The 25,949-nt window shown below is 38.2% G+C and overlaps 1 protein-coding gene across 7 annotated transcripts in view; it reads right to left on the bottom strand.

The window, feature by feature from the left end:
- Positions 1-13,307, bottom strand: part of RLIM (ring finger protein, LIM domain interacting) — a 32,559-nt gene extending 19,252 nt beyond the window's left edge. The window contains exons 1-2 of one of the 7 annotated variants that reach the window (XM_007505624.2): positions 13,099-13,285; positions 439-520 (exon numbers count right to left, since the gene is read on the bottom strand). The gene's annotated coding sequence lies outside the window, so the exon portion shown is untranslated. Of the gene's footprint in view, positions 1-438; positions 521-12,128; positions 12,827-13,098 lie in introns of those variants that run through there. The other 6 variants (XM_056809299.1, XM_007505625.3, XM_007505626.3 and 3 more) reach the window with 6 other exon arrangements.
- Between the last annotated feature and the right edge of the window lie 12,642 nt (positions 13,308-25,949).

Below are 25,949 nucleotides of genomic sequence, written 5' to 3'. Positions count from 1 at the left end.
TTTATTTTCTTGGACTATGCATATTTGTTGTGTTATTCTTCAATGCAGGAGTAGAGGGAGGGAAAGATAAAAGCTTATAAAACAAAATTCTAACAAAAAAGTGGGTGTCTCATGGAGTGTTATATTGGGATTTGATGCATTATTGCCAATCTACAAGTGAAACTCACCAAAACAACCTCAATACTCACCTTTACAAATATTTAGCTATCATATCAAAAAAAATTTCTAATATTAAAATTGTAGATGAAGTGTTCCAACTTAGTAGTCCTATAGCTAAAATTATTGTTAGATTAAAAATAGGATCTCAATTTTCTTACCTATTTTATAAACTGCATATACTATAAAATAAAATTTAATATTTGCCAGATCTAATAATCTATCTAATGTAGGGGCAACTATGCATACTAATCTGTAAACTATAAAATTTAAATACAGTACCTTCGTGTTTCTTTCATCACTCACTGGATCACTGTTAATACTTTCATCGTTTCTTTGCTTTTTTCAGTAATCCCAAAAAGCCCTAAATTTAACCAAAAGTTTGTAAAGATAAATAATTTGTTCTGATTTAGTTTTATTTAAGCTTATCTAAAATATTAATATAAGTGAAATCCTATAAGCACAAACTCTTCGGTATATCCTCTTTGTATGAGAGGTAGTGCAGTATAGGAGAAGACCTAGGTTTGAGTTTTACCTCTGCCATTTATTGGTTCATGTCATTTTCTCCCTCTTTGAGCCTCATTTTCCTCATTTGTAAAATGAAGGCACAATATACAGAAGCAAATGAGCATAATAACCTAGTGTTTGATAAACCCAAAGATCCAAAGTGTTGCAATAAAAACTACTTAATTTAAGAAAATACTGAGAAAACTGGAAAGGTTGTCTGGCAAAAACTAAACATAGATCAACATTTCGTGGTGTATCGATACCAAAATAAGCTCAAAATGGACACATGATTTAGACATAAAGAATATATCATAAGCAAATTAGTGGAGCATGGAAGAAATTCCCCGTCAGATCTATGGGTAGGGAAAAGAGCTTATGACCAAATAAGAGATAGTTTAATAGGAGATAAAATGGATAATTGTGATTATATAAAACTCACAAACAAAACCAATGTAGCCAAAATTAGAAGAAATAGGAAAAATCTTATAGCAAGTTTCTCCAATGGAAAAGTTTCAGAAAAACCAATTTACACAGTAACAACAATATTGTAAAGATAATGAACCTTGAAAGACTTAGCAACTCTAAGGTAGATCACTACAGTGATCCACTACAACTTCAAAAGACATTTGATAAAATGCTATCTAAGGGGCAGTTGGGTGTCAGTGGATTGCGAGCCAGGCCCAGAGACAGGAGGTCTTAGGTTCAAATCTGACCTTAGACACTTCCTAGCTGTGTGACCCTGGGCAAGTCACTTAACCCCCATCGCCTAACCCTCACCACTCTTCTGCCTTGGAACCAATACACAGTATTGATTCTGGAAGGTAAGGGCTCAACAAATAAATAAATAAACAAACAAACAAACAAACAAACAAATAAATGAAATGCTAGCTACATCTAGATAGTGAACCAATAGACTCAAAAGTGTATATATTGAAGCCTACTTTTTTCTTTCTTTTTCTTGTTTCTTCACTCACTAACCCCCCCCCCCATCTGCTAATTCAGAAATGTTTTGCATGACTTCCTATATGTAATGAGTATCATATTTCTTGTCTTCTCAATAGGTAGAGGAGAGGTGGAGGGAAAGAAGTTGGAACTGAAAATAAAATAAAATTAGGGGACTAGACAACATAATTCAATTCAACAAACATCTGCAGGAGCTAGAGAAAAAAACCATAGTTGAGACCCTGCATATCTATAATGAATAAGCTTGCAATCATAGGGGAATGTAAATTTCCTAGATAAATAACCTCTTCATTCTTTTTAAGGTTATGTGTTCGTGGGGTATTTGAAAGAGGATTAGGGAAGGAGAAAAATGACTAGTACTTGATGACAGAAAAATAAAATGGAAAAAAACCCTCAATTTTTGTCTCTTGCCTGAAGTTTAAATATGGAATAATTAGGCAATCTGAGGATGATCTACTATAACCCCTACAGGAACCAAGGAAAGACACTCCCTTGTAAGATTATATGGGGGAAAAAAAGTCCTAATCAAATAAAAGCACTGCTATTGTGGTGCATCTTTTAGGCCATAGTAAGATGTTTCCAGGGCATGGAACAATCACAAGCCTCTCCCTAGCCATCTCTACTACCTTCTTGGAATTATTCCCATTAAGCCTATTACCTACTTCTAACTTGTGAAGATTTCACTGTACTTCCCAGTCGGAAGATAACTTCAGATGCATTGTCCGAACTATAATATTCTACAACATTCCCGTCAAATGGTTAACCAGCTTCCACTAAATGATAGAATCAAGAGCAAGGCTGGCTGGAGGTAAGGACCAAATCTAGTAAACTGAAGTTGAATAGGGATGAATATAATAAAGCCCAACATTTGGATTTTTAAAAACCAACAATGCAAATATAGAGATGTAGCTAGACAAGAGTTCATATGAAAAAGATATGAGTTTTAGTGAACAATCAATTAGATAATCAATAGAATGATGTTGAAGCCAAAAATCTAATGTGATCCTAAAATGAATTAACAGAAACATAGAGTACAGAATGTGAGAGACACAATAGCCCCGATGTACTCTGTCTTGTTCAGGACAGAGCTAGAATATTTTGTTCATCTCTGGGAAAATATACTTGATAAAAAGATATGGAGAAGGCATAGTATATGGAGGAAGACAATTGAGGGAGATAAAGAATCTGAAAAAGCCAGCCATTATGACAATCGGAAGGAATGATGCCTGACCAAAGTAGAGAAAAGGAGTTCAGGAGCTGGCTACATCTCCTTCACCCCAAACTTGTTCCCTTCTAGTTGGGAGACCTTCAAAATACATGCTGATGCACTAGCTACTAAACACCTCAACCCAGAACACTCACTCCATCTTAAGTCACCCATAGACACTCAGTCATACTGTGGATTGCACTATCACTCATAAAGAATTCCACTTCTATGACAAAGAACTTTGAAATTCCTCAATCTGACCACCCACCTTCTATCCTGTCATCTCTTCCAAGGCCTCATTCCTCCTAAAGTAATTCTCCATCTTCACTGTGACCTCTAGTCACTCCACCCCACAGGGCTCTCCTAGACCATCATCTCTGCTCTAGCCTAACTTCCCTCCTTTCTCAATCTTGACATTATAATTGTAATTTGAATTCTCTAATAAAGGTCTCATTTCTAAGATACATCAGGAAATGATTCAAATGTTAAGACATAAGAGCCATTCCCTAATTGATAAAATACTCAAGGATATAAAAAGGCAGCTTTAAAAGGAAGAAATCAAAACCTTCAACAGCCATTTTTTATGTTCTACTTCACTAATAATTAGAGAAATACACAACAAAACAGCTCTGAAGTCTTTCCTCACACTCCTTAGATTAGTTAACTTCATAAAAAAAGAGTGAGAGAGAAATGGCAAAATGGCACAGGGGCTATGGATAAACAGGTACTAATGCACCATCAGTGAAGTTGTGAACTGGTCAAACCCTTCTGCAAAGCAATTTGGAACTATGCCTCCCCTCCAAAGCTACGAAATTGTGCATACCCTTTGATTTAGTGATACCACCTACCAGGACTTCACTCCAAAGAGATGAAAGAGGAACTCATGCACACAAAAATATTTATAGTAGCTTTTTTTGTGGTGGCAAAGAACTGGAAAATGAGGAGGTTCCTATCAATTGGGGAACAGTTGATCAAATTGTAGAAAAAAAATATATATATACACATATATATATGATAGAATACTACTGTGGTGTGATAATAAATGAAGGGAATAGTTTCAGAAAAGCATAGAAAGAACTTATATAAAGTGATATTGACAGAACAATTTAAATAACAGCAATATTATATAAAGACAAACAACTGAAAAACTTAGGAATGCAAATTAACATAATGATCCACAATTGCAGAGGATTTAAGATTACAGATTGAGGCCTTTTTTTGGGGGATATGGCCACTGTGAGAATTTTTTTTTTCTTGCTTTCTCAGGGGTGAGGGGTGGGGATTGGTTTGGGAGGTGGAAAGGGAAGAATGAAGATCAGAAAATAAAATGCAATGTAGTTTTGTAAAATCTGCTTTTGCACTATAACCAGTTCAATTATACACTGTCCTTACCTCTTGGACCTTAGTCCCTTGCTCCCTTATTCTATGGCCACTAATAATGCCTGGGGAACCATGGTTTACCCCCCACCATCCACCTCCCTCCTCCAATCCTACTCACAGATTGAACAATAAGTGAAGAAGTCACAACCATGCTTGCCTGGGTTCACTACAAACCTATGCTACCTAATCTCATGTATACCCTCACTGCCATGAGGCAATCTTTTTATTCCTCCCTCCTCCCATTCCCTTTACTACACTCCCAACAGCTGTGTTCCAAACCTTTTCTTCTTTCAAGCTTACCATCCACCTCCCATCCCACCCTGACTCTGCCACTTCCTTCTCAGGAGGGCCTCACTTCATACTTTACAGAGAAAATGAAAGGTTATCTATTATCATGAGCTCCTTCTCCCCTCCAGTCCACTCCTTAAAACCCTTTGACAGCATTCCTCATTTTTAGCTCCAAATGGCTCTTATCACCTGACCAGCTCTTTTCCCCCATACTTTCCCATCTCCTCTGGGAACTTTCTCCCACAATCACCCTCCCCACCACACCTTCTTTTTAATTTGCAATCATCTCTCTAACTACTGGCTCTATTCCTACTGTCTCCAAATATCTCCAAGTCTCCTACATTCCTAAGAAACCTTTATATGACTCTACCAAGCCCCCTTTCAAGATAACATCCTATACTTCTCCTTTTCATAGGCAAATTTTCTTAGGAAAAGTGGTCTGTATTTATTACCTCCATTTCCTCTTAATTCACTTTTTAACCCCTAGCCATCTGGCTTCTGAACTCATCACTCAACAAAGTGTTCTCACCAAGGTTAGCAAGGATCGCTTGATGGCTAAATCTGATGTCCTTTGCAAAGTACTCTGGCCCCTTGACCTTTCTGCAATATCTGAGACTGCTGACCACTCCTGTCCTCCTAGATATCATTTCCCTCCTTGGATTTTCATGACTTCCTACTCTCGGTCTCCACACCCTTCCTTTCTTCCCATACATTGGTTTTCCTCAATGCTTTCTCCTGTTTTTTCTTTGTTTTCCCCACACCCTCCCCATTCCTGATCTCATTCATTCTTAACAGATGATTCCTCCAACCCATCTATATATCGACTCAGAATGAACCCATTAGACTTCTTCCACTAGAATATCTGACCCCTCCCACTGGCATCTCAAATTCAACACATACAAAACAGAATTACTATTTCCTGCCCAATTCACTTCACTTCCAAAATTCTCCATTTCTATTAAAAATACCATAATCACTCCAGTCATCCAGGTGTACAACATAGCAGTCACCCTCAACTTTTCACTCTCATGTAACTCAACCATATCCAACAAGATAATGAGTCTTGTCTATTCTACCTTCATAATATCTCTTGCTTGGGCTATGCAACAGCCATACATGATATTCTCATCAATAATGCATGTGTGACAGGCATAAAAACAAAAGAAAATTTTCAGAGAAATTCTGACGGCTATAGGGAAATGGAAGAACTGAATTACCTAACAGGCAGAAAGAATGCTAACCCCAGTATTAGGAAATCTTTTTCAAACTTGGCCCTAACACTTAATAGCTCTGTGATAGAGTGATTTACTCAAATTCTCCAGGCCTCAGTTTCTTCTTTTGTAAAATGGGGATAATTATGCATATTATACTACCCCAATGGGTTGCTATGGAGAAAGTGCTTTATAAATCATTAAAGTAGTATAAAAACATGAGTAGTTACATGAAATCACCTCAATCTTCTCTGGCAATATTTTTAAGTTTTCAATAGCAAAACTTATAAAACATTACTAAACCTGTATTAATTTTGATATTTTTGTCAAAGTAAAATATCAACTGAATTAAGAAAGTAAAAGCTCAAGATGGCTATTATATCAGCTACATGCTTCCACTAAGATCTCCTTGCTGTTCAAATGTTATTCTGAATGACATGCTTTACAAGAGTATTTATACTACACTTTGGGAAGATGGGATTTTAATCACAGTAACTTTAGTTGAATTTTTTTTCCTGGAGGCAAAATGCCAAAAATGGTTCATCATCCAGCTCCTGTAAGAGAGAGTCAATAGATTAAAGAACTGATAACAAAAGACAGCTTAAATAGGTCAGGGACAAATTTCCCCTCTTCCACCCATATAACCATTCTTCAAAGAGAAGCAAAATCATGTTGGGTGTAAAATGACCAATTCTACAAAATTTTATCCAAATCCAAATGGAGATTATAAGATCATATAGAGTTGGGTTCCACAGAATGGCCCTTGAGGTCATTCTATCGAACCTTATCACTTTTTCAGATGAACTGAAGTCCAAATGGGTTAAGTGACGTGCCCAATGCTACATAAGTACTAAATAGCAGAAGTGAGACAACAGAAAAAAATAAAATCACAATGATCACCATAATTTCACAATCCCTTCTGTACTCTTAGAATGCTCAGGGTTTAAAGCAAAAATATCCAAGGTAAGAACTTTTCCCAAACTAAGCCTACCTTCCCTCTTTACATTGCTGACAAGTGGGAAGAACTTTATAATAATTACAGTTGTCAAAAAGTGTTGAATCATTCATCTATCAGTGACGTCATAGGGGGTATTCTTCCAGATGATCATTAAAGTCTTGATTAATTATTGGAATCTACAATTTTATGTATGTTTTGCTCTGAGGCTAGGGGAACAGGAAATGTATGAGAACTCTGTAATATTACTATAAAATCAGAATAAATCAGCAGCTTGAAATATCCGAGCCAATAAACTGATGACTCTCAGAAGCAATTCTGACTACAATAAGAATTCATAAATCAAACAACCTATAGAATCTTCCTGTAAGTACAATGGAAAAATCTATGACTTTTGTGTGGGAACTCCCAGTATGGGAAGTCTCAACAGATTCAAATCCAAAATGTTTATGACTTAAATAAGTCCTAGGGAGATAACTAAAAGCAACAGTTAAGTGACTTGTCTAAAATCACATAGCTATTATGTCAGAAATCAGATTTAAACCCAAGTCTTCCAGGTTTCGAGCCCAGCAGCATACCCACTAAATCAAATTGCCTCTATATTTTAAAATAAAGAGTGCTCTGCTTAGAGTCAGGAAGACCTGAGTTCAAATCCAGTCTCAGCCACTTACTAGCTGTGTGATCCTGAGAAAACCACTTAACCCTGTTTGCCTCAAAAAAAATTTTTATATGTGTGTGTATATATATGTATATATACAATGTTATACTTAATATATTTTATATACACACATTGTACTTAATAGATTTAATTATACAAACATTGTACTTGATGCAGGTATTTAATTATACATAACCACATATGTTGTAATTACAAGTGGTCAGTTGTATATACACATGTTATATGTAATAAAATATTTAATTATACATATACATATATTGTACTTAACACAGGTTCAATTATATATATACATACATGTACTTCTATACATTTAACTATATATAAATACTATCTGTCCTGCTTAATATATTTAAATGTGTATCATGTTATATGTAACATGCAATGTATTGTGTTAGATATTTTATTGTATCATCTTTGTTATACATACACGTTACATATGATTAATCATATATACCATATGTAGAACATTATGTTATATTACATATATAACATTTTGTTTTCGTATATAGTATATATAATTATATGCAACATATATATGTTGTACTCAATATATACATATGTGTATTCTATATGCATTTATATACTTCTATATTACATATAATTTATATATAGTTGTATATAAGTTATTGTATATAGTTTACATGTATTATATAGTGCATGTTATAATATATGCATTATAACTTTATATGTAATGTTTTATATACAACAAATAACATTTATATAGTTATATGTTCTATAAGTTTACATATATTATATATACTATAACACAGTATGCCTATATTATAACATGCAATATATTGTATTTCTTATGTCTTTATATATAATTTTATATGTAATTATGTTTTATATACAACAAACATTTATATAGTTATATTACATATAATTTAGTTATATATAATAGTTATTGTATACAGTTTACATGTATTATATAGAACATGTTATAGTATATGCATTATAACTTTATATGTAATGTTTTATATACAACAAATAACATTTATATAGTTGTTATATAAGTTTACATATATTATATATACTATAACATATTATGCCTATATTATAACATGCAATATATTGTATTTTTTATATATGCCTTTATATAATTTTATATGTAACTATGTTTTATATACAACAAATAACATTTATATACTTATATTACATATAATTTATATACAGTTACATATAAGTTATTGTATAGTTTACATGTATTATATATGCATACCATGCAATATATTATATTCATCATATATGTATTATATAACTTAATATGTAATGTTTTATATACAACAAATAACATTTATAGTTACATAAGTTATATATAGTTTACATATATTATATACTATAACATAGTATGCCTATATTATAACATGCAATATACTATATTTATCATATACGCATTATATATACTTTTATATGTGATTATGTTTTATATACAACAAATAACATGTAGTTATATATTACAAATAATTTATATATAGTCACATATAATAGTTATTGTATATAGTTTACACATAGTATATATAATACATGTTATAATATATGCAAACTATACAGTATTTGTCATATATGCATTATAGAACTTTATATGTAATGTTTTATATACAACAAATAACATTTATAGTCATATATTCTATATAATTTATATGTAGTTATACATAAGTTATATAGTTATACATACACTATCACATAGTATGCCTATAACATGCAATATATTATATTTATCATATATGCATTATATATACTTTTATATGTAATTGAACAAATAACATTTAGTTATATTACATATAATTTATATATAGTCACATATAATAGTTATTGTATATAGTTTACACATATAGACTACATTTTATAATATATGCAAACTATGCAATATATTGTATTTGTCATATATGCATTATAGAACTTTATATGTAATGTTCTATATACAACAAATAACATTTATAGTCATATATTCTATATAATTTATATATAGTTATACATAACAGTTATATAGTTTGTTATACATACACTATAACATAGTATGCCTATATTATAACATGCAATATACTATATTTATCATATGTGCATTATATATACTTTTATATGTAATTATGTTTTATATACAACAAATAACATTTAGTTATATATTACATATGATTTATATATAGTCACATATAATAGTTATTGTATATAGTTTACACATATATACTACATGTTATAATATATGCAATCTATGCATATATTGTATTTGTCATATATGCGCTATAGAACTTTATATGTAATGTTTTCTATACAACAAATAACATTTAGTTATATATAATTTATATGTAGTTATACATAACAGTTATATATAGTTTGTTATAAATACACTATAACATAGTATGCTATATTATAACATGAAATATATTATATTTATCATATATGCACTATATACTTTCATATGTAATTATGTTTTGTGTAAAACAATTAACATTTATAGTTATATATTACATATAATTTATATAGTCACATATAATAGTTATTGTATATAGTTTACACATATATACTACATGTTATAATATATGCAAACTATGCAACACATTGTATGTCATATATGCATTATAGAACTTTATATGTAATGTTTTAAATACAACATTTATAGTTATATATTATATATAATTTATATGTAATTGTATATAGTTTATATTATATATTATAACATAGTATGTCTATATTATAACATTCAACATATTGTATTTATCATAAATGCATTATATATAATTTTATAAGTAATTATGTTTTACATACAACAAATAACATTTGTATAGTTACATATTAGAATTTATATAATCATATGGTTATATATAGTTTACATATACTATAACATAATATGCATGTTATAACACACAATGTATTTATCATAACTTTATATGTAATTATGTTTTCTATACAACAAATAGCATTTATATAGTTATATATTATATATAATATATATAATAGTTATATATAGTTTACATATATTATAGTAACATATATACTATAACATAGTATGTCTATATTATAACATGCAATATATTGTATTTATGATATAATATTTTGTTTTTATACAACAAATAACATTTATATAGTTAAATGTGGTTATATATTATATAGTAATATAATATATAGCCATTAATAAATATATATTGCATGTTGTATAATATATACATTTAATCATATACAATTATATAGCAATACATTTATATATTGTCATATAGAAAACACACACACCTTTATGTTGTACATAACATGTAGGTGGTATTGCTATATTCTATACAATATATGGTATGTGCCATATATGTTGTATGTAATATAGACGACATACAATGTACAACTATCTATGACATATATTGTACTTAATCCATAATCATGTAACCAAGGTGAGACTTCAGTTTCCATAGGGAAATCTGAAAATCAAATTGTGACAATCAATGCATTGTGACAATCAATGGTATGAAAAAAGCCAACATTCCAAAACCACTTGACTGCTTTGCTCCCAAAAGAACTTATTTACCAGTATTAGCAAATTATTTTTAAATTAGCAAAGTTTTATATCCAAACTCTCTAAGACAACTAAGACTATAATACTAAGTCGTTGAGGAACGTGCCAACATGCATTGGCAGAGGGAATATCCTCTCCTGGGATTTCCTTATGCCAATGGAGTCACTGGTTCAGTCCCTATCTCTATATTTGGATACTAGTCCTTGAATTGAGAGACAAATAAAAAGAACCTCGGGATTTTTCATCATTAAAAACATGCAACAATCTGCGAATATTGTGTTTCTCAACGGAAAAAAAACGGTTCTTATTTTGAATTATTTAAAACATCCTGATATAAGCCCCCAGCTCCAGGTTCTAAGTAAATTAAAAAAAAAATAAACCCAGAGAGACTTTGCTTAGAGTGGAATATCCAGATACAAATAAAGCTTTTTAAAAGAAATTCTACTGAGGTTTTTAAACCTTTATTCTACACCAAAAAGACTGACTAGTAAATGATTTACATTTTTAATCACAATCATTAGAATGAGACTACTCTCCTTTACTTAAAAATCCGTTTCTCTCCATTCTGTCTCTAGGGTAGGCATTTCTTTTACATACACATATCTCAAACATTCAAACCCCACACACCAGTTAAACGGTAAAGTAGTTAAGAACAAAAGCTCACTTACTTTGAGAAGGTACCAAAATACTGAATAAAAACGCCCAACCGACAACAACCACCTCTCAGAGATTTAACTTGGAGAAGGAGCTAGACAGGGTCCACAGGGGGAATAGGATTTAGTCGTCAAGCTGCCTGAGGCCAAACGACAACGACCGACATTTCCCAAGCAGGCTAACGAACTAGTCTTTTTAAAAAAAGCTCAAGTGCCTGTGGCACATTTCACTCCCCAAACCGAGACCAACCTCAGAAAATCTATCGCTACAATTTAGCAAAGCTTATCTTACTCGTGGCTCAACATGGCTGAAATTCTGTGAAACCTGGGCTCTCCTATCTCCAAGTCTGAAACTGCTCATGAGTCAGCCCGAACGGGAGTGTTCCCTCGGCTTGTTCAAAGCAGATACCTTATCCTAGTTCACTGTCGCCTTCCGAAAGGTTCACCAGTTTCTAGCAGTTTCTAGCAGTTTCCCAGACCATTCCTTCCCCCCCCTCAGTACAAGCCCCAGAACTCAAACGCATTCTGCTAACCTAGATTATTCTTAGTCACTAGTGCTGAATACAATCCCATACAGCTAACAGGTGCCTCTAACAAGAAAGGGGTTACCAGGCCTCCGGCCCACGGGCTAACCTGTGGTTTACTCACGGAGGAAAGCTTTAGAGAAGAAATGTTGCTGCTGCCTCCTCCATCTTGAAAATTAAATCAGCAGCAGGGAAACCGGGAGAGGGAGTCTTATAGGCAACCGGCGGGCTGACCAATAAACGGGGATTGTGACGTGATAGAGAGCGCAGCTGGCTAGCAACAAGGCCTGCGTAAAAGCCTCAGTGTCTAAAGCCTCACTACTTTTAATTTGGCAAAAATTAAAAACTAAAATGGCCCTAATCCGACTCCCCACCCCACCCCCCAAAAAAACCAAACAACGTTCCCCGCGGCTGGGAATAGGGGTTCCAGGGCAGGCTCTCAGTGGGTGCCCCTAGGAAAAAAAAAAATCCTCTGGGGGGAGGGGCAGGGAGGGGGGAGGGGAAGGCGGCGCAAAACGGGCCCCGGAGAATGAAACGAGCCTAGAGCCATGGACAAGTCAGGATTTTCCAGTACCAGACGGTCTGGTTTCGATTCCCACTTCCCCAAACTCCCAGGAACCGAGGCCGGCCCTCCCCCCCACCCTCGCCCCCGGCGCCGCGAGAGAAGGTTCCCGGCCCCGGCCCGGAGAGACGGGCGGGGGTTACAGCCCGAGAGCTCCCAAGCATGAGGGAATGGGGGAGGGGGGGGTACGTCCTCCGGCGAAGCGCGGCCAAGGCCAAGGTCCCCGGGGTTCAAGCGCCAACGCCAACCTAAAATGGCATCGACCAAGGGACTAGGACCAGAAGCCCGCCCCCTGCCCTCCCCTCTCCGGCCCTGCCACCCTCGCCTCTCCTCTCCTCTCTCCGCGCTGAACCGCGGTCAGGCCCCGAGCTCCCGGCCCATGGCCGCGGCCCCGGGCCATTTTGAGAGGAGACAGAGAAGGAGAAGGAAAGCAGGGGCATTCGGGGCGGCTCCTCCGCAGGCTCCCCGACTCCCGCCCGGGGTGTCCCCGGCCTCCCGCCCGCCCGCCTCCGCTTACTTGAGGGTCGCTGCTGGACTGCGACTCCCTCGCGAGGTGTCCGGCGGCTGTTCCCACCTCCTGCCACCGTCCTCTGAGCCTGGTTGAGAAGACTCAGTGGTAGATGTTGGCCGCTACCCTGCACGTCGCTCAGGCGGCCATTTCCTTCTCCATTGTTACCAGGGAACCGCCGGAAACGACTCCCACCAAACACAAAGTGACGGCACAACGCCCTACTTACGCACGGCCCCACCCCATAGCCGTTGGCCAATCCGCCTCAGTCTCGCGAGGCTTGCTGCGCGAAGAGGGCGCACAGCCCCAAGGAGGCTTCACGCCCTTCATGTGACGGCCTTGTGCGCCATCTTGAATTAAGACCAAAACTTCGAGCCCCCGGAGTCGCGAAATTCTTGCCCACACCCGGAAAAGGGCATAAATCGAGTGTTCCCCACCCACCCTCCCCTTCCCCCTTCAGCAGGAAAGGGCCAGCCCATAGCCTTCCAATGCAAGCCTCGGGCGCTGAAGGGCCAAAGAACGCCGGCAGTCTAGGGACTTCCGGTTTCTGCCGAACTCCTGACAGTGTAGTGTTAATAAGTTTCTCTTAGGAAAAGGGAGACCTGTTGTGATAAGGGCCCTTAGCGATTGATGTCCACGGTTCCCATCTGAGGCAACCAAAATTCTCAGGTCATTCTACCAATTCTGAAATTGGAGAATCAAGACCCACATTGACCCTTGAGCCCCCACCTAGAAAACGTGAAAATAGTTCTTCAGCATATTATAATGCCATTTCAAATGAAAAGTAAAAGCATGAGGCTAACTGGTAATGCAATGTTTAAATTCACAAACAGACACAAAACCAAAAAACAAGTTTTTTCCAATTTCCTTCACCCCCACCCCTGCAAGCTTTATCAGAACCACACTGTGGCATGGAAATGGCCCTGACTCCTCACATAACAAGTCAGCTAAGCCTGGCATGGAAATGGCCTCCACTTCTCACACATTAAGTCATTTGAGCTTGGCTGGCACACATTAAAAAAAATCTAGCAGGAAGGTTCGTTGATAGGCTAGGGAAGGACTCTAATGACAACCATCTCATGGGAGGCTTGGCTTCATCAGGGATAGGCTCCAGGTCAACAGGTCTGCCATGAAACCAATATACTAAGTTCTCAACAGACTACAATCTCTCTTAGTATCATACCAATGAGTCCTTGAAGTATTGAAAAAGAATTAATATGGACAGGATGCTTTATAGTTTAAAAGTTCTTTGCTCAGAACAATTAGGTGAAAGAGAAGTATTATGACACTCATTTTATAACCAAGGAAATGGGTTCCCAAAGCAGCATGCCAAGGTGGTTGGCACATGTAGTAAACTGAAATTTATTTTGAACCTAGATCTTGGGCATCTTTGGAATTGAATGTTATGAGATGGAATAAAAAGGACCATAGCTAACGTGGATGCTCTTCAACCCCAGCAGGAAGTGAGTTGGATGAAAACTGGGCCCTAGCAGCCCTACTTCCTAGCCCACGGGGAAGCCTGAGGGATGGGGGCATCCTCCACCTCTGCCAAGTTTATGGTTGTCAATAACACTCCAGGCCACTGAGTTTGCAGATGACAATGGCTGTGCCAGGAAAATTGAACTATTATTCCATTGTAGCCAAAAAACTATAGGACCAAGGTAGCCAAATTGACAGTTGTTAATATTCAGAGAAAAACTACATTAAACATTATATGATGAGTCAGCTAGAGTCCTAGTCCAAAAATAAATATAACTATTTGACATGAAAAAATTTCTGGCCAAGTAAAAACACTTAAAAGGAAAAGAATATATTGAAACCACTTAAAATGCTTTACTTTAGAAAATGTATTAATTTCATGAAGGCAACACTTAAGAATCAGACTTAGAGGGGCACTTGGGTGACACAGTAGATAGAGTACCATGTCTGGAGTTGGGAGGACCTGAGTTCAAATATGGCTTCAGATACTTCCAAACTGTGTGACCCTGCACAAGTCACTTAGCCACATCTGCCTAACCTTTGCCCTTCTGTCTTATAAGACAGAAAGAGATTTAAAAAAAAAAGAATCCAATTTAGAGCTCAAAGGGTCTTTAAAGATCATTTTATTTTTACAGAGGCCTGTAGAGATTAATTGACTTGCCACAGATCACAGAGACAATATTAGAACCCAGTTCTTTTGAGTCTAGAGTGAGTTTATTTTACTATCTACTGCACTGCCACCTGAGGCTTTATGATGTAATACTGTGCTGCAGTTGTTACCAGGAAACACTCAGTTCAAATCCTGCCTCCAATATTTATTAGCTGTGTGACCTTGAGCAATTCACATAACTTTTTAAAGTCTCACTTTCCTAATCTATATAATTGTTGATGACAATGATTGTGCCAGGAATATCAATCTAGTTTCCATTGCAGCCAAAAAGTCAGCAGAGTAGAATTAGATCAAATGAGATCATATATAATGTACTTTGTAAACTTGAAAGCACTGTATAAATCTCACTTGTGACCATAAATTCAATGCCCTTTAATACCGAATGTGTTAAGTAACTCTACTTAAAATTCCCACTTGTTTCACAAAATATATTATATAGTCTTTCATGAAAAGAAACTTTTTGGTGGAAAATACCTCTATGTCTAGCCTCAGACACTTTCTAGCTGTGTGACCCTGAACCAGTCACTTAATACCTTATACCGTGCCCTTCTGTCAGGCTTAAAGCAAAGGCTTAAAAAAAAAGAAAAGAAAATACTTCTTTGTGTGTGTGTGTGTGTGTGTGTGTGTGTGTGTGTGTGTGTGTGTGTGTGATGTGCTTGGTATGAAGGATTTCCATTAAAGAGTTCCATATGAAGGACTTACAGGGCATATTTTGGAACTGAATTTCCCCCTATAGCTATGAATGCTGTTGGGAGGTCTGAAGACGTCCTCTGATTAAGTGTCAGTCATAGGCACTACACCCATAATGAACTGGTTGGCTCAGACTCCAGCGGAAGTAGCCACTTTATCCTGGTCTCTTAAAGGGAGCTGACCATTGCTTTCCCGCTGCTCTTTCTTCCCTTTGGCATTTCTTTGGGAAATGTTCTGGCCGAGTCACGGGGAGGGGGAAGGGGCTCACCCCTCAGGGGCTGTTAGTAGGTGAGGGGCATGACACAGGCAACACAGACTTGCCCACATGGCTTGAGAAGAGAGTTCCTAGAAGCTGTCCTTCGGAATACCGGTGTAGCCAGGATAGGCAGATGCCATGGGCTTGCTAAGATGGCCTTTCTATGTGAAGAACACTGGGGGGCATTGTGAGGACCAGAGCAGGAGTGGATGGTCCGCGACGGGGGTTTTCTGGGTAACGCTGCTCTCAGAGGCTGCCCCATAGGTACCAGAATTAAGAGTGAATTGAGGAAAGCTTCCACTCGAAGGTGGGACTTGAAGGGAGGCAGGAGGCAGAGCTGAGGTGTGCCTAGGGGACAGCCAGTGAAAGTGCCAGGAGGCAGGAGATGATGGCGGAACAGCAGGGAGGCCAGCGCATCATTAAAGCCCAGCCAGGTAGAAGACTGGGAAGGTAGGAGGAGCCGCATCCTGAAGGGCATAGAATGACAAGCCTTGGATTTTGTTTGATCCTAAAGAGGATAAGGGAACAATGGACTTCAACCAGGGGGGGGGGCGGTCAAATCTGCATTTTAGGAAGGTCACTTTGGTAGCTGAAAAAAAGGTGGGAACTTGCATAAACTGACACAGCCAAGAGAACAATTTAAATAACAACAATATTATAAATAAAACAACTCTGAGAGACCCAGGAATGCTGATGGACCCCATGACCTGCAATTCCGGAGGCCTTAAGACACCTCCAGAGAGAGGGGGACTCCCAGTACAAATCGACCTTTTTCAGTAGTGGCCTTGGCCCAAGGGGGAATTGTTTTTTGTTGTTTTCTCGGGGGTGGGGGTGGTTTGGGCGGTGGAAAGGGAAGAATGAAGATCAGAAAATAAAATGCAATGTAGTTTTGTAAAATCTGCTTTTGCACTATAACCACTTCAATTATACACTGTCCTTACCTCTTGGACCCTAGTCCTTTGCTCCCTTATTCCATGGCCTCTAGAACCATAGTTACCCCATCATCCACCTCCCTCCTCCAATGACTCATACACTGGACAGCAAGTGAGGAAGTCACAACCATGCTGCCTAGTCTCAATTGTACCCTCATTGCCAGGAGGCAATCCTTCTATCCCCCCATCTCCCATTCTCTGAACTAAACTCCCCACAGCCCTGTTCCAGAGCAGAGCCCAATGGGACATCCAGGGAATTCGCACCCATGACCGAGATGAAGATCCAGCAAAGGAGTCTGAGAAGGAGCAGGCAGATAGGTAGGAGAGGGCAGAGTCCTGAGAACTTAAGAGAAAAGAGTTATCAAGGAAAAGAGGGCGATCAATAGTGTCCAAAGGGGCAGGCAGGTCCAGAAGGCTAAGGATTGAGAAAAATCCATTCCATCCTATCTTTAGTCACTTTGGAGACAGCAATTTCAATGGAATAGCAAGGTCAGAAGCCAGACTGCAGAGAGTTAAGAAAGAGAGAGGAATGGAATTGGATTGTTCTAGATCAGTGCTGGCAAAGACATGGCACACATCCAGAGCTGGCACTCTATGCTTCCTCTTCCCAGAGACCCAGGACATATTTTGCATGCCCCACCCCTCTTTTCAGCCACCCAAAGCAAGTACTCCCTCATCTGGAAGGTGATTTCAGGGGCTCACCAACAGCTTGGATTTGCCCTCTGGACACTCAAACTCAAGGTTCCAGAGCCTGCTCTAGATGGACTTCTTGAAGAGTTTAGCCAAAAAAGGGAGGTGAGATATGGGATGAGAGCTAGCATGGCCAGATGGATCAAATGGGTCTTTGGGGAAGATGAGGGAGACTTGGGCATGTTTTCAGGCAGTAGAGAAGCAGCTCTACCACGGAAGCTCTGGAAACTTTGCAGAAAGATGCAAGCATTTGGAAAAGTCACTGTGGTGGCCAGAAGTCAGTAAATTAAGGAGATATTAAAGGATTGCCTTGTTGCAAGAAGGATCTAGTTGCGATTTCACCACATCAATTACTGGAGAATAAAATAAAAATATTGTAAGTATTACTATACAGATCAAATGTCTAACCCTCATTTAGTGAGCAAAAACCAAATGCCAACAAAGGAAGATAAGAAAGATAGATGGAGGACAAGTTAATCTGATTTCAAGATGTTTGCTTACTCCTGGGCTCCACTGGTTCAGGGAATGGTAGATAAGAAACTTCCGGAGAATGTTACTGAACGTTGACTAAGTCTATGCCCCCCTTCATTATACCATGGACTGAAAAGTCTGGCCTGCCAGGGCAGTGTGATGTTGCTTCTTTTTTTTTAACCCCTTACCTTCCATCTTGGAGTCAATACTGTGTATTGGTTCCAAGGTGGAAGAGGGGTAAGGGCTAGGCAATGGGGATAAAGTGACTTGCTCAGGGTCATACAGTTAGGAAGTGTCTGATGTCAAATTTGAACCCAGGACCTCCTATCTCTAGGCCTGGCTCTCAATCCACTGAGCTACCCAGCTGCCCCCTGTGACTTTGCTTCTTACAAGAGGATGTTGGCCTAATTTGGGTTTTCTGGTGACCATGATGGGTGAAGACTTACAGTCAGGTGGTCAGATGGCGTGATTAAAAATCAATCACAATCTTAGTTTGGGGGTCTTTCTGGATCTTGTATAACCACTAAACTGTATAAACAGCTGTTCTAACTTCATCAGGGGTCTTTGGTTACTGAGGGATCATTGACCTCTATCATTGAGCAATCTAGGGGAAATAGATGCATATTTACATGGTATTTTAATAATATTTCATATTTGTATTTATTTCATTTTATTTATTTATTAGTTTTTAATTTCTTATTGATTGATTGATTATTGATTATTGATTATATGTTATTAATAAATAATAATATGTAAATTGCTCATATTAACAAGAGAGGAAATCAAATACTTAGTCCCATCTCAGAAAAAGAAATTGAACAAGCCATCAAATAACTCCCTAGGGGAAAAATCCCCAGGGCCAGATGGATTCACAAGTGAATTCTAGCAAACATTTAGGGAACAATTCATTCTAATTCTATATAAACTACTTGGGAAACCAGGAAAAGAAGGAGTCTCAGCAAATTCTTTTTATGACACAAATACAGTGCTAATACCAAAGCCAGGCAGACCCAAAACAGAAAAAGAAAATCACAGGGCAATCTCCTTAATGAATATAGATGCAAAAATCTTAAACAGGATACTAGCAAAAGGACTCCAGCAAGTCATCATGAGGGTTATTCACTATGATCAGGTGGGATTTATACCAGGAATGCAAGACTGGCTTAATATTAGGAAAACCATCCACATAATTGACCACGTCAACAAGCAAACAGACAAAAATCACATGATTATCTCAATAGATGCAGAAAAAGCCGTTGACAAAATACAACACCCATTCCTACTAAAAACACTAGAAAGTATAGGAATAGATGGGCAGAAGGGCAAAACTGCCCATCTAAAACCTTCAGCAAGTATCATCTGCAAAGGGAATAAGTTAAAAGCTTTCCCAAGATCAGGGGTGAAGCACGGATGCCCATTATCACCTCTATTATTTACTGTTGTACTAGAAATGCTGGCTGTAGCAATAAGAGAAGAAAAAGAAATTGAAGGTATTAAAATTGGCAATGAAGAGACCAAGCTGTGGCTCTTTGCAGATGATATGATGATCTACTAAAAGAATCCTAGAGAATCAGTTGAAAAACTAATTGAAATAATGACTTGTAAAATTGCAGGATACAAAACAAATCCACAGGAACCATCAGCATTTCTATATATTACCAACAAAGTCCAGCAGCAAGGGTTAGAAAGAGAAACTCCATTTAAAATCACTCTAGACAATATAAAATACACATGAAATCATTTGCCAAGACAAACAGGGGCATTATATGAGTACAATTACAAAACATTTTCCACACAAATAAAGCCAGATCCAAACAACTGTAAAAACATTCATTGCTCAAGGGTAGGCTGAGCTAACATAAGAAAATGACAATTCTACCTACATTCATTTATTTATTCAGTGCCATACCAATCAAACTACCAAAAATTATGTTATACAACTAGAAAAAATAACAAAATATCCCAAACTACTTCTTGAAGAACAAAAGATCCAGAATATGCAGGGAACTAATGAAAAAATGTGAAGGGCGGAAGCCTAGCAGTACCAGATTTCAAACTATACTATAAAATAGCAGCAATCATCAAAATAATCTGGTACTGGATAAGAAACAGAATGTCGCATCAGTGGAATAGATTAAGGGTAAATGGCCTCAGCGGCCTAGTGTTTGATAAAGACAGGATGGCTTCCCAGCAAACAGGAATAGTGGGAAAGGGGAGAAACTTCTAGAGCAGATCAGCTCTCCTGATAGAGGAGGGTCACGCACAAGATCCCGGTGCTGGGATGAACAATGGCAAAGGGCTCAAGTTAAGATATGGAGAATCAAGAACCATGGACTTTGTACTCCATCATTATCGGTCATTTATTCTCTGGGCTTGGAATGCCAGACAGGAATGTTTTTAATCTTAGAAGCAAAGTTACTCCGTGCTTTCTGAACAGAGGAAAAATCTGATCTGCCATGAGAGCATTAGGAAGATGGCTTTGATAGTGGTATAAAGGATGGTTTGGGAATGGAAGTGACTGGGGACGGGAGGAGCAGTGGGAGCAAATTATAATAATTTGGATGAGAGACATGAGCACTTGAAATGGCTGGAATTATTCGAGACTGAGAGGAAAGATGTGAGAAATGTGACAGGGCTAGAATTGGCAGGACCCATGCAAGGGGAGGGCAGGGATGAGATCAAGACAATGGTTAGGGTTGGAAAGGAGCTCATTGAGAACTTAATGATGTGGGGCAGCTGGGTGGCTCAGTGGATTGAGAGCCAGGCCTAGAGATGGGAAGTCCTAGGTTCAAATCTGGCCTCAGACACTTCTTAGCTGTGTGACCCTGGGCAAGTCACTTGGCCCCCATGGCCTAGCCCTTACCACTCTTCTTCCTTGGAGCCAATACACAGTATTGACTCTAAGAAGGTAACGGTTTAAAACAATAAAATAAATAAACCATGAAGAGAAATGGAGAGTTTGGAGTTCTAGATTTAGAAAAAGGGAAAGTGATTTGTTCAATTTGGCCCATAGAATATATATATATATATATATATATATATATATATATATATATATATATATATATCCATAGGATAAAGACCCTAAATGATCACGCTGGTGCAAATATCAATAACACAGAAATAGTTCTTGATCAATGACACATGTAAAACCCAGTAGAATTGTGTGTCGGCTATGGAAGGGGGTTGAGGGAGGGCAGGGAAAGAACATGAATCTCATAAGCATAGAAAAATATTCTAAATTAATTCATTAAATACAACTTTCCAAAACTTAAAAAAAAATAAAATTACTTCCAAAAATAAAATTGGTCCATATTGGGTTTGAGGTACCAGCAGGACGGCCAGGGAAGATGCTTAGCAAGCAATGAAAGAGACGGGGCTAACTATTCAAGGGTAACATTAGAGATGACCAGATAGATTTGCCCAGGGTGCCAAGTCCTCCTTCCATTCTACCACAATGAAATCTGAAGAGCGGCAGCTCCCGAGAGCTCCCAAACCATGTATAAACTAAACTAGAGTGGCAAATGGCACAGATAATAACAGCTAATATGTTTTGACATCCAACCAAACAAAAGGATGGGAAAAAACAATTTTGTCAAACTTCTTCATCCTCCCTTTCTCTTCTACTCACTTCATCTCTTGACCCCTTCCTCTTCTGCCCTCTTTTCTTTCACTATTAACAAGCCCCAAGGAACAATCTTTGATATTTCTCAGGATATTTGCACTGATTAAGGATTGATTGACTGAATTAAGATTTATGTTCCTTGTTGTTCACTTTAAAAGCATGTGGGTTGAATGTTTGATATTACTCTAATAAAAAATTAAGTTGCTTTTTACTTGTGTGCCACCCTTGATTCATTTTTATCTCCCATGGGGGCCAGTATTCTCAGTAGGAAACATTTTTTAAAAGCTTCTATTCCCTTAAATGCTTTCTCTTTTCCTTAGATGAACTCAAGTGCTTTCAGGACCCACAGCCCCATTTTCTCCAAGAGGCTGTGCTGTACTTTCTAAATCAACACCCACTAAGCATCTGCTTAGTTTATTTAGCTTAAACACCACCCTCAATACTTAGCAGAAATTCTCATTTTAGGAATGAGTCTACCATGGCTCACTCTGGGCTCGCTTCTCCCTGCCAGGACTGCTAAAGATCCCTTCGGGGTTCCAGGGCACCCCAGGGGGCTGGGGTTCTCTCTCTTCTCTGCCACTGCCTTAGTCCCTACCAGTTGAGGAACCCAGGGAGGCTGGTACCACATTCCCATAGAGCTACTTACTGTTTTGTAAGAGTAGACCGTCTTTTCCGAAGGGCTACTGACTTCACAGACAGAGCAAGGACAAGCACACAAATATTTCTCCCAGCATTTTAGAGGTAGAATTTCTCTTGTCATACCTTAGAGTGGGAGGTGGAGGCGGGCAGATTGAGGCTTACTGCACAGCTGAATTCCAACATAGTATCTATCAGGCCCACAAATTCATATCTAAAGCCAAAGACCCAGGGTCCCCCAAGGCCCTGAGACTAGGCTGCCTGTAACACCCGGCTTGGATTCCTATAGATCCTCAGAGCTTGGGCTCTGGCTATTCCCCAAGCCACTTAATGGCTTTCAGCCTCAGTTTCCTCATCTCTCAGCGGGCCTCCACCAGCCTATGATGCTAGGGTTGCCTTCCAGTCCTTCCACAGAGGCCACCATAATTAGCCCCCTTCCACTGTTCCTCCTAAATTGTAAGTTCCTTCACAGCATGCTGGAGGATATCTTTGCAGAGAATTATTTCTCCTCTCTGGCCTCAGTTTCCCCAGAAGTGAAATGGAGGACTGGACTGGCTGGGCTGAGGTCCCTTCAAATTCACGGCACAATGCTGCTTTTACACACTTGTTTTATGAATGAACAACTAAGTTGTAATCACACCCCACCAAAATGCATTCCAGAAACAGAGAGTACAATAAGAAATGCTCTCGAACAGGGAGTAGAAATGGCATTGGCATGGCCTGGCTAACTCTGGACTTGGGGCTCTCTGCGTGCTTCAGACAGGACAACAACAGTGAAGGAGGATCACTAAGGACCGCTGCTCCCTTGGCGTCCCATTCTTTGGGGTAATGTCCAGAACCTGCCCTCTGAAGCAAGCAGGGGTACCGAAGTCAATCCTGACTTACAAGTCCAAACACAGTTTTCAGACAGTCTGGCTTAGGCACAGGACGATGTTTCAATTCATGCCATAATAGCTACAAATTAATCTACCCACAACAAAATTGGAGGGGGAGGAAGACTGAGGAGCCGCACCTGGCGTCTCTCCCTCTCCAAACAGGGGCTTTTCTCAAACTCTGACCGGGTTCGATAACTAGCCATCTAGAAAAGAGGTAAGACTCCCTTTCTCCCATTCTTTGGCTCCTTACGTCCATCTCTGAAGGTTAACGGAACATTTGATTTTAGTTCAAGCCTAGGGGATCCCCAAAGGGAAATGTTAAAAGGAATTCAGTATACAATATTAATCAGGAATGGGACAGCTGTTTATTTCTTACACATTAAAGAATGTTGAACACGCACAGAACCTAGAAGCACATATTTATGATAAGACTTCAAAGAGTGTACTATAATTGACAGTTATTGTTATGTTTTCCTAGGAGCTTGAGACTCAAATATCTGAACAAAAAGCAGTCTGTGAGGCTTCTGAACAGGCATTTTACATTTCACCTTGTAGGTCTCCACTGTCACTAGAAATAGAAATCTATGTATTTTGTTCAGTGAGGCCTGGGTTCAGGTGCCGCTCCTGACAGGTTATCATTTCTCCAAGAACTCTTGTGTTGTTGCCAGGAATTTCCAAATTTCTCAGGATCTCCAATCTCTTGATCTCTCAAGCTTACCCTTCTTTAAAAACAAACAAACAAACAAAAAACCTCTCACCTTCCATCTTAGAATCAATACTGTGCTTTGGTTCCAACGCAGAGCATGGGGTGAAGTGACTTGCCCAGGGTCACACAGCTAGAAAGTGTCTGAGGCCAGATTTGAACCCAGGACCTCCCATCTCTGAGCCTGGCTCTCAATCCACTGAGCCACCCAGCTGCCTCCCAAGCTTACCTTTAAGATAGGATAATGTTCAGTTGCCTATACTCAGGAAAGGAAACACAAAGCACAAAAAGGTAACCAGGGATCCAGGGCCAAGTTCATGGGTGACCTACCTGTGTGTCTTTGTGGGAGCAATAATTATTTCTCTGCCTTTCCCCCCCAACCCTTTCAGGGATAGATTCTAATAGACCTGACGTGACCCGTAGCAGGGAAGGGAAGAGATGACTGAGGGCTCTTCTTACCCAATGGAATTGCTCCATCATCTCCCAAAGCCCCAGTCCTTTAGCATTGAATCATACATGACCCTAAGGGCTTTAGTGTCCCCCAAATGCCTAAGCACTGATCTAGTACACAGAGCTGGCAGGAAGCAGACCGAGCAGCTCTGTGCATGCTCTGTTATACTGAGACGGAGGGCTTACATTTAGAGGGGACATACCCACACATGGTTAATGATGCAACCTCTACTTCAACATTATCAACTCTACAGAAGATTCAGTCATTCATGTACTGGACTTAAAAAAGAAGCTCTCTCTCAAGGTTCAAATAATTAAACAACAGGCAATCTATTCATTAAGATAGAATTCAGGAGTAGCTAGGAGACAAAGTGGATAGTGAGCCAGGCCTGAAGATGAGAGGTCCTGGGTTCAAATCTGACCTCAGACACTTCCCATCTGGGTGACCCTGGACAAGTCACTTAACCCTCATTGCCTAACCTTTGTGGCTCTTCTGCTTCAGAACCAATACATAGTATTGATTGTAGAATGGAAGGTAAGGGTTAAAAAAAAAAATACATCCCCTTAATTCCTCAGGGCTATACCTAGAACTCGGGGTGGGGTGGGGTTGTTTAGTTGTCTCAGCACATGGACGTCAATATTCTTCCTTATATTTTTATTTATATATAGAATATAATACAAATATAATATTCATTATTATATTATATAAATGTTATTTATTATATAGAAATACAATTATAATATATTACGCAATATATTAAACATAATAAAATAAAATATATAATATACTATAAAAATAATTATAGTATTTATATATTCTTATAAGTAATTATAATTATCTGTATTGTTTATTTATTATATATTATATAATATAAATGTTATAATATTTATTTATTATTATAAGTAATTATACTTATCTGTATACATATTGTTTACCACTCCACTTGAACATAAACAATTTCTACACTAGTGGAACAGAAGCTCTTTGACATGAAGGACTGCATTATTTGGTATTCTTGTGTAAGGAACCCTGACATACCCAGTAGGCCTTGATTCTAGCTTAGTTTAGTAGTTGAATATCACAACAATGACCTTGGCCATCACCAAAAGACTAACTTATATTTGGTATCCTGTGCTTAAGCAGCTCTTCTGTGGTTTTGTTGAGTGCAGTCCCTGAAATGTTTGACGGAATGTAGGCTAGCGATATGACAGGCAGAATGTTGACAAATGTTAAAAGGAATTTTCTAACCCTAAGTCAAATAGTTGGCAGGGGCCAGGACCTTCCAGCAAGAGAGTAGGTCAAAAGATGAAAATTAATCTTAACCAGAGGGCTTCTGCCTGCTGCTTAGAGGAATGTGGATGCCCAAGTTTCCATGCTATCAT

The sequence above is a fragment of the Monodelphis domestica genome, chromosome X (genome assembly GCF_027887165.1).
Source record: "Monodelphis domestica isolate mMonDom1 chromosome X, mMonDom1.pri, whole genome shotgun sequence".
NCBI lineage: Eukaryota > Metazoa > Chordata > Mammalia > Didelphimorphia > Didelphidae > Monodelphis > Monodelphis domestica.
The sequence above is the reverse complement of the archived record's forward strand: the minus strand, read 5'-3'. Positions and strand labels throughout refer to the sequence as shown.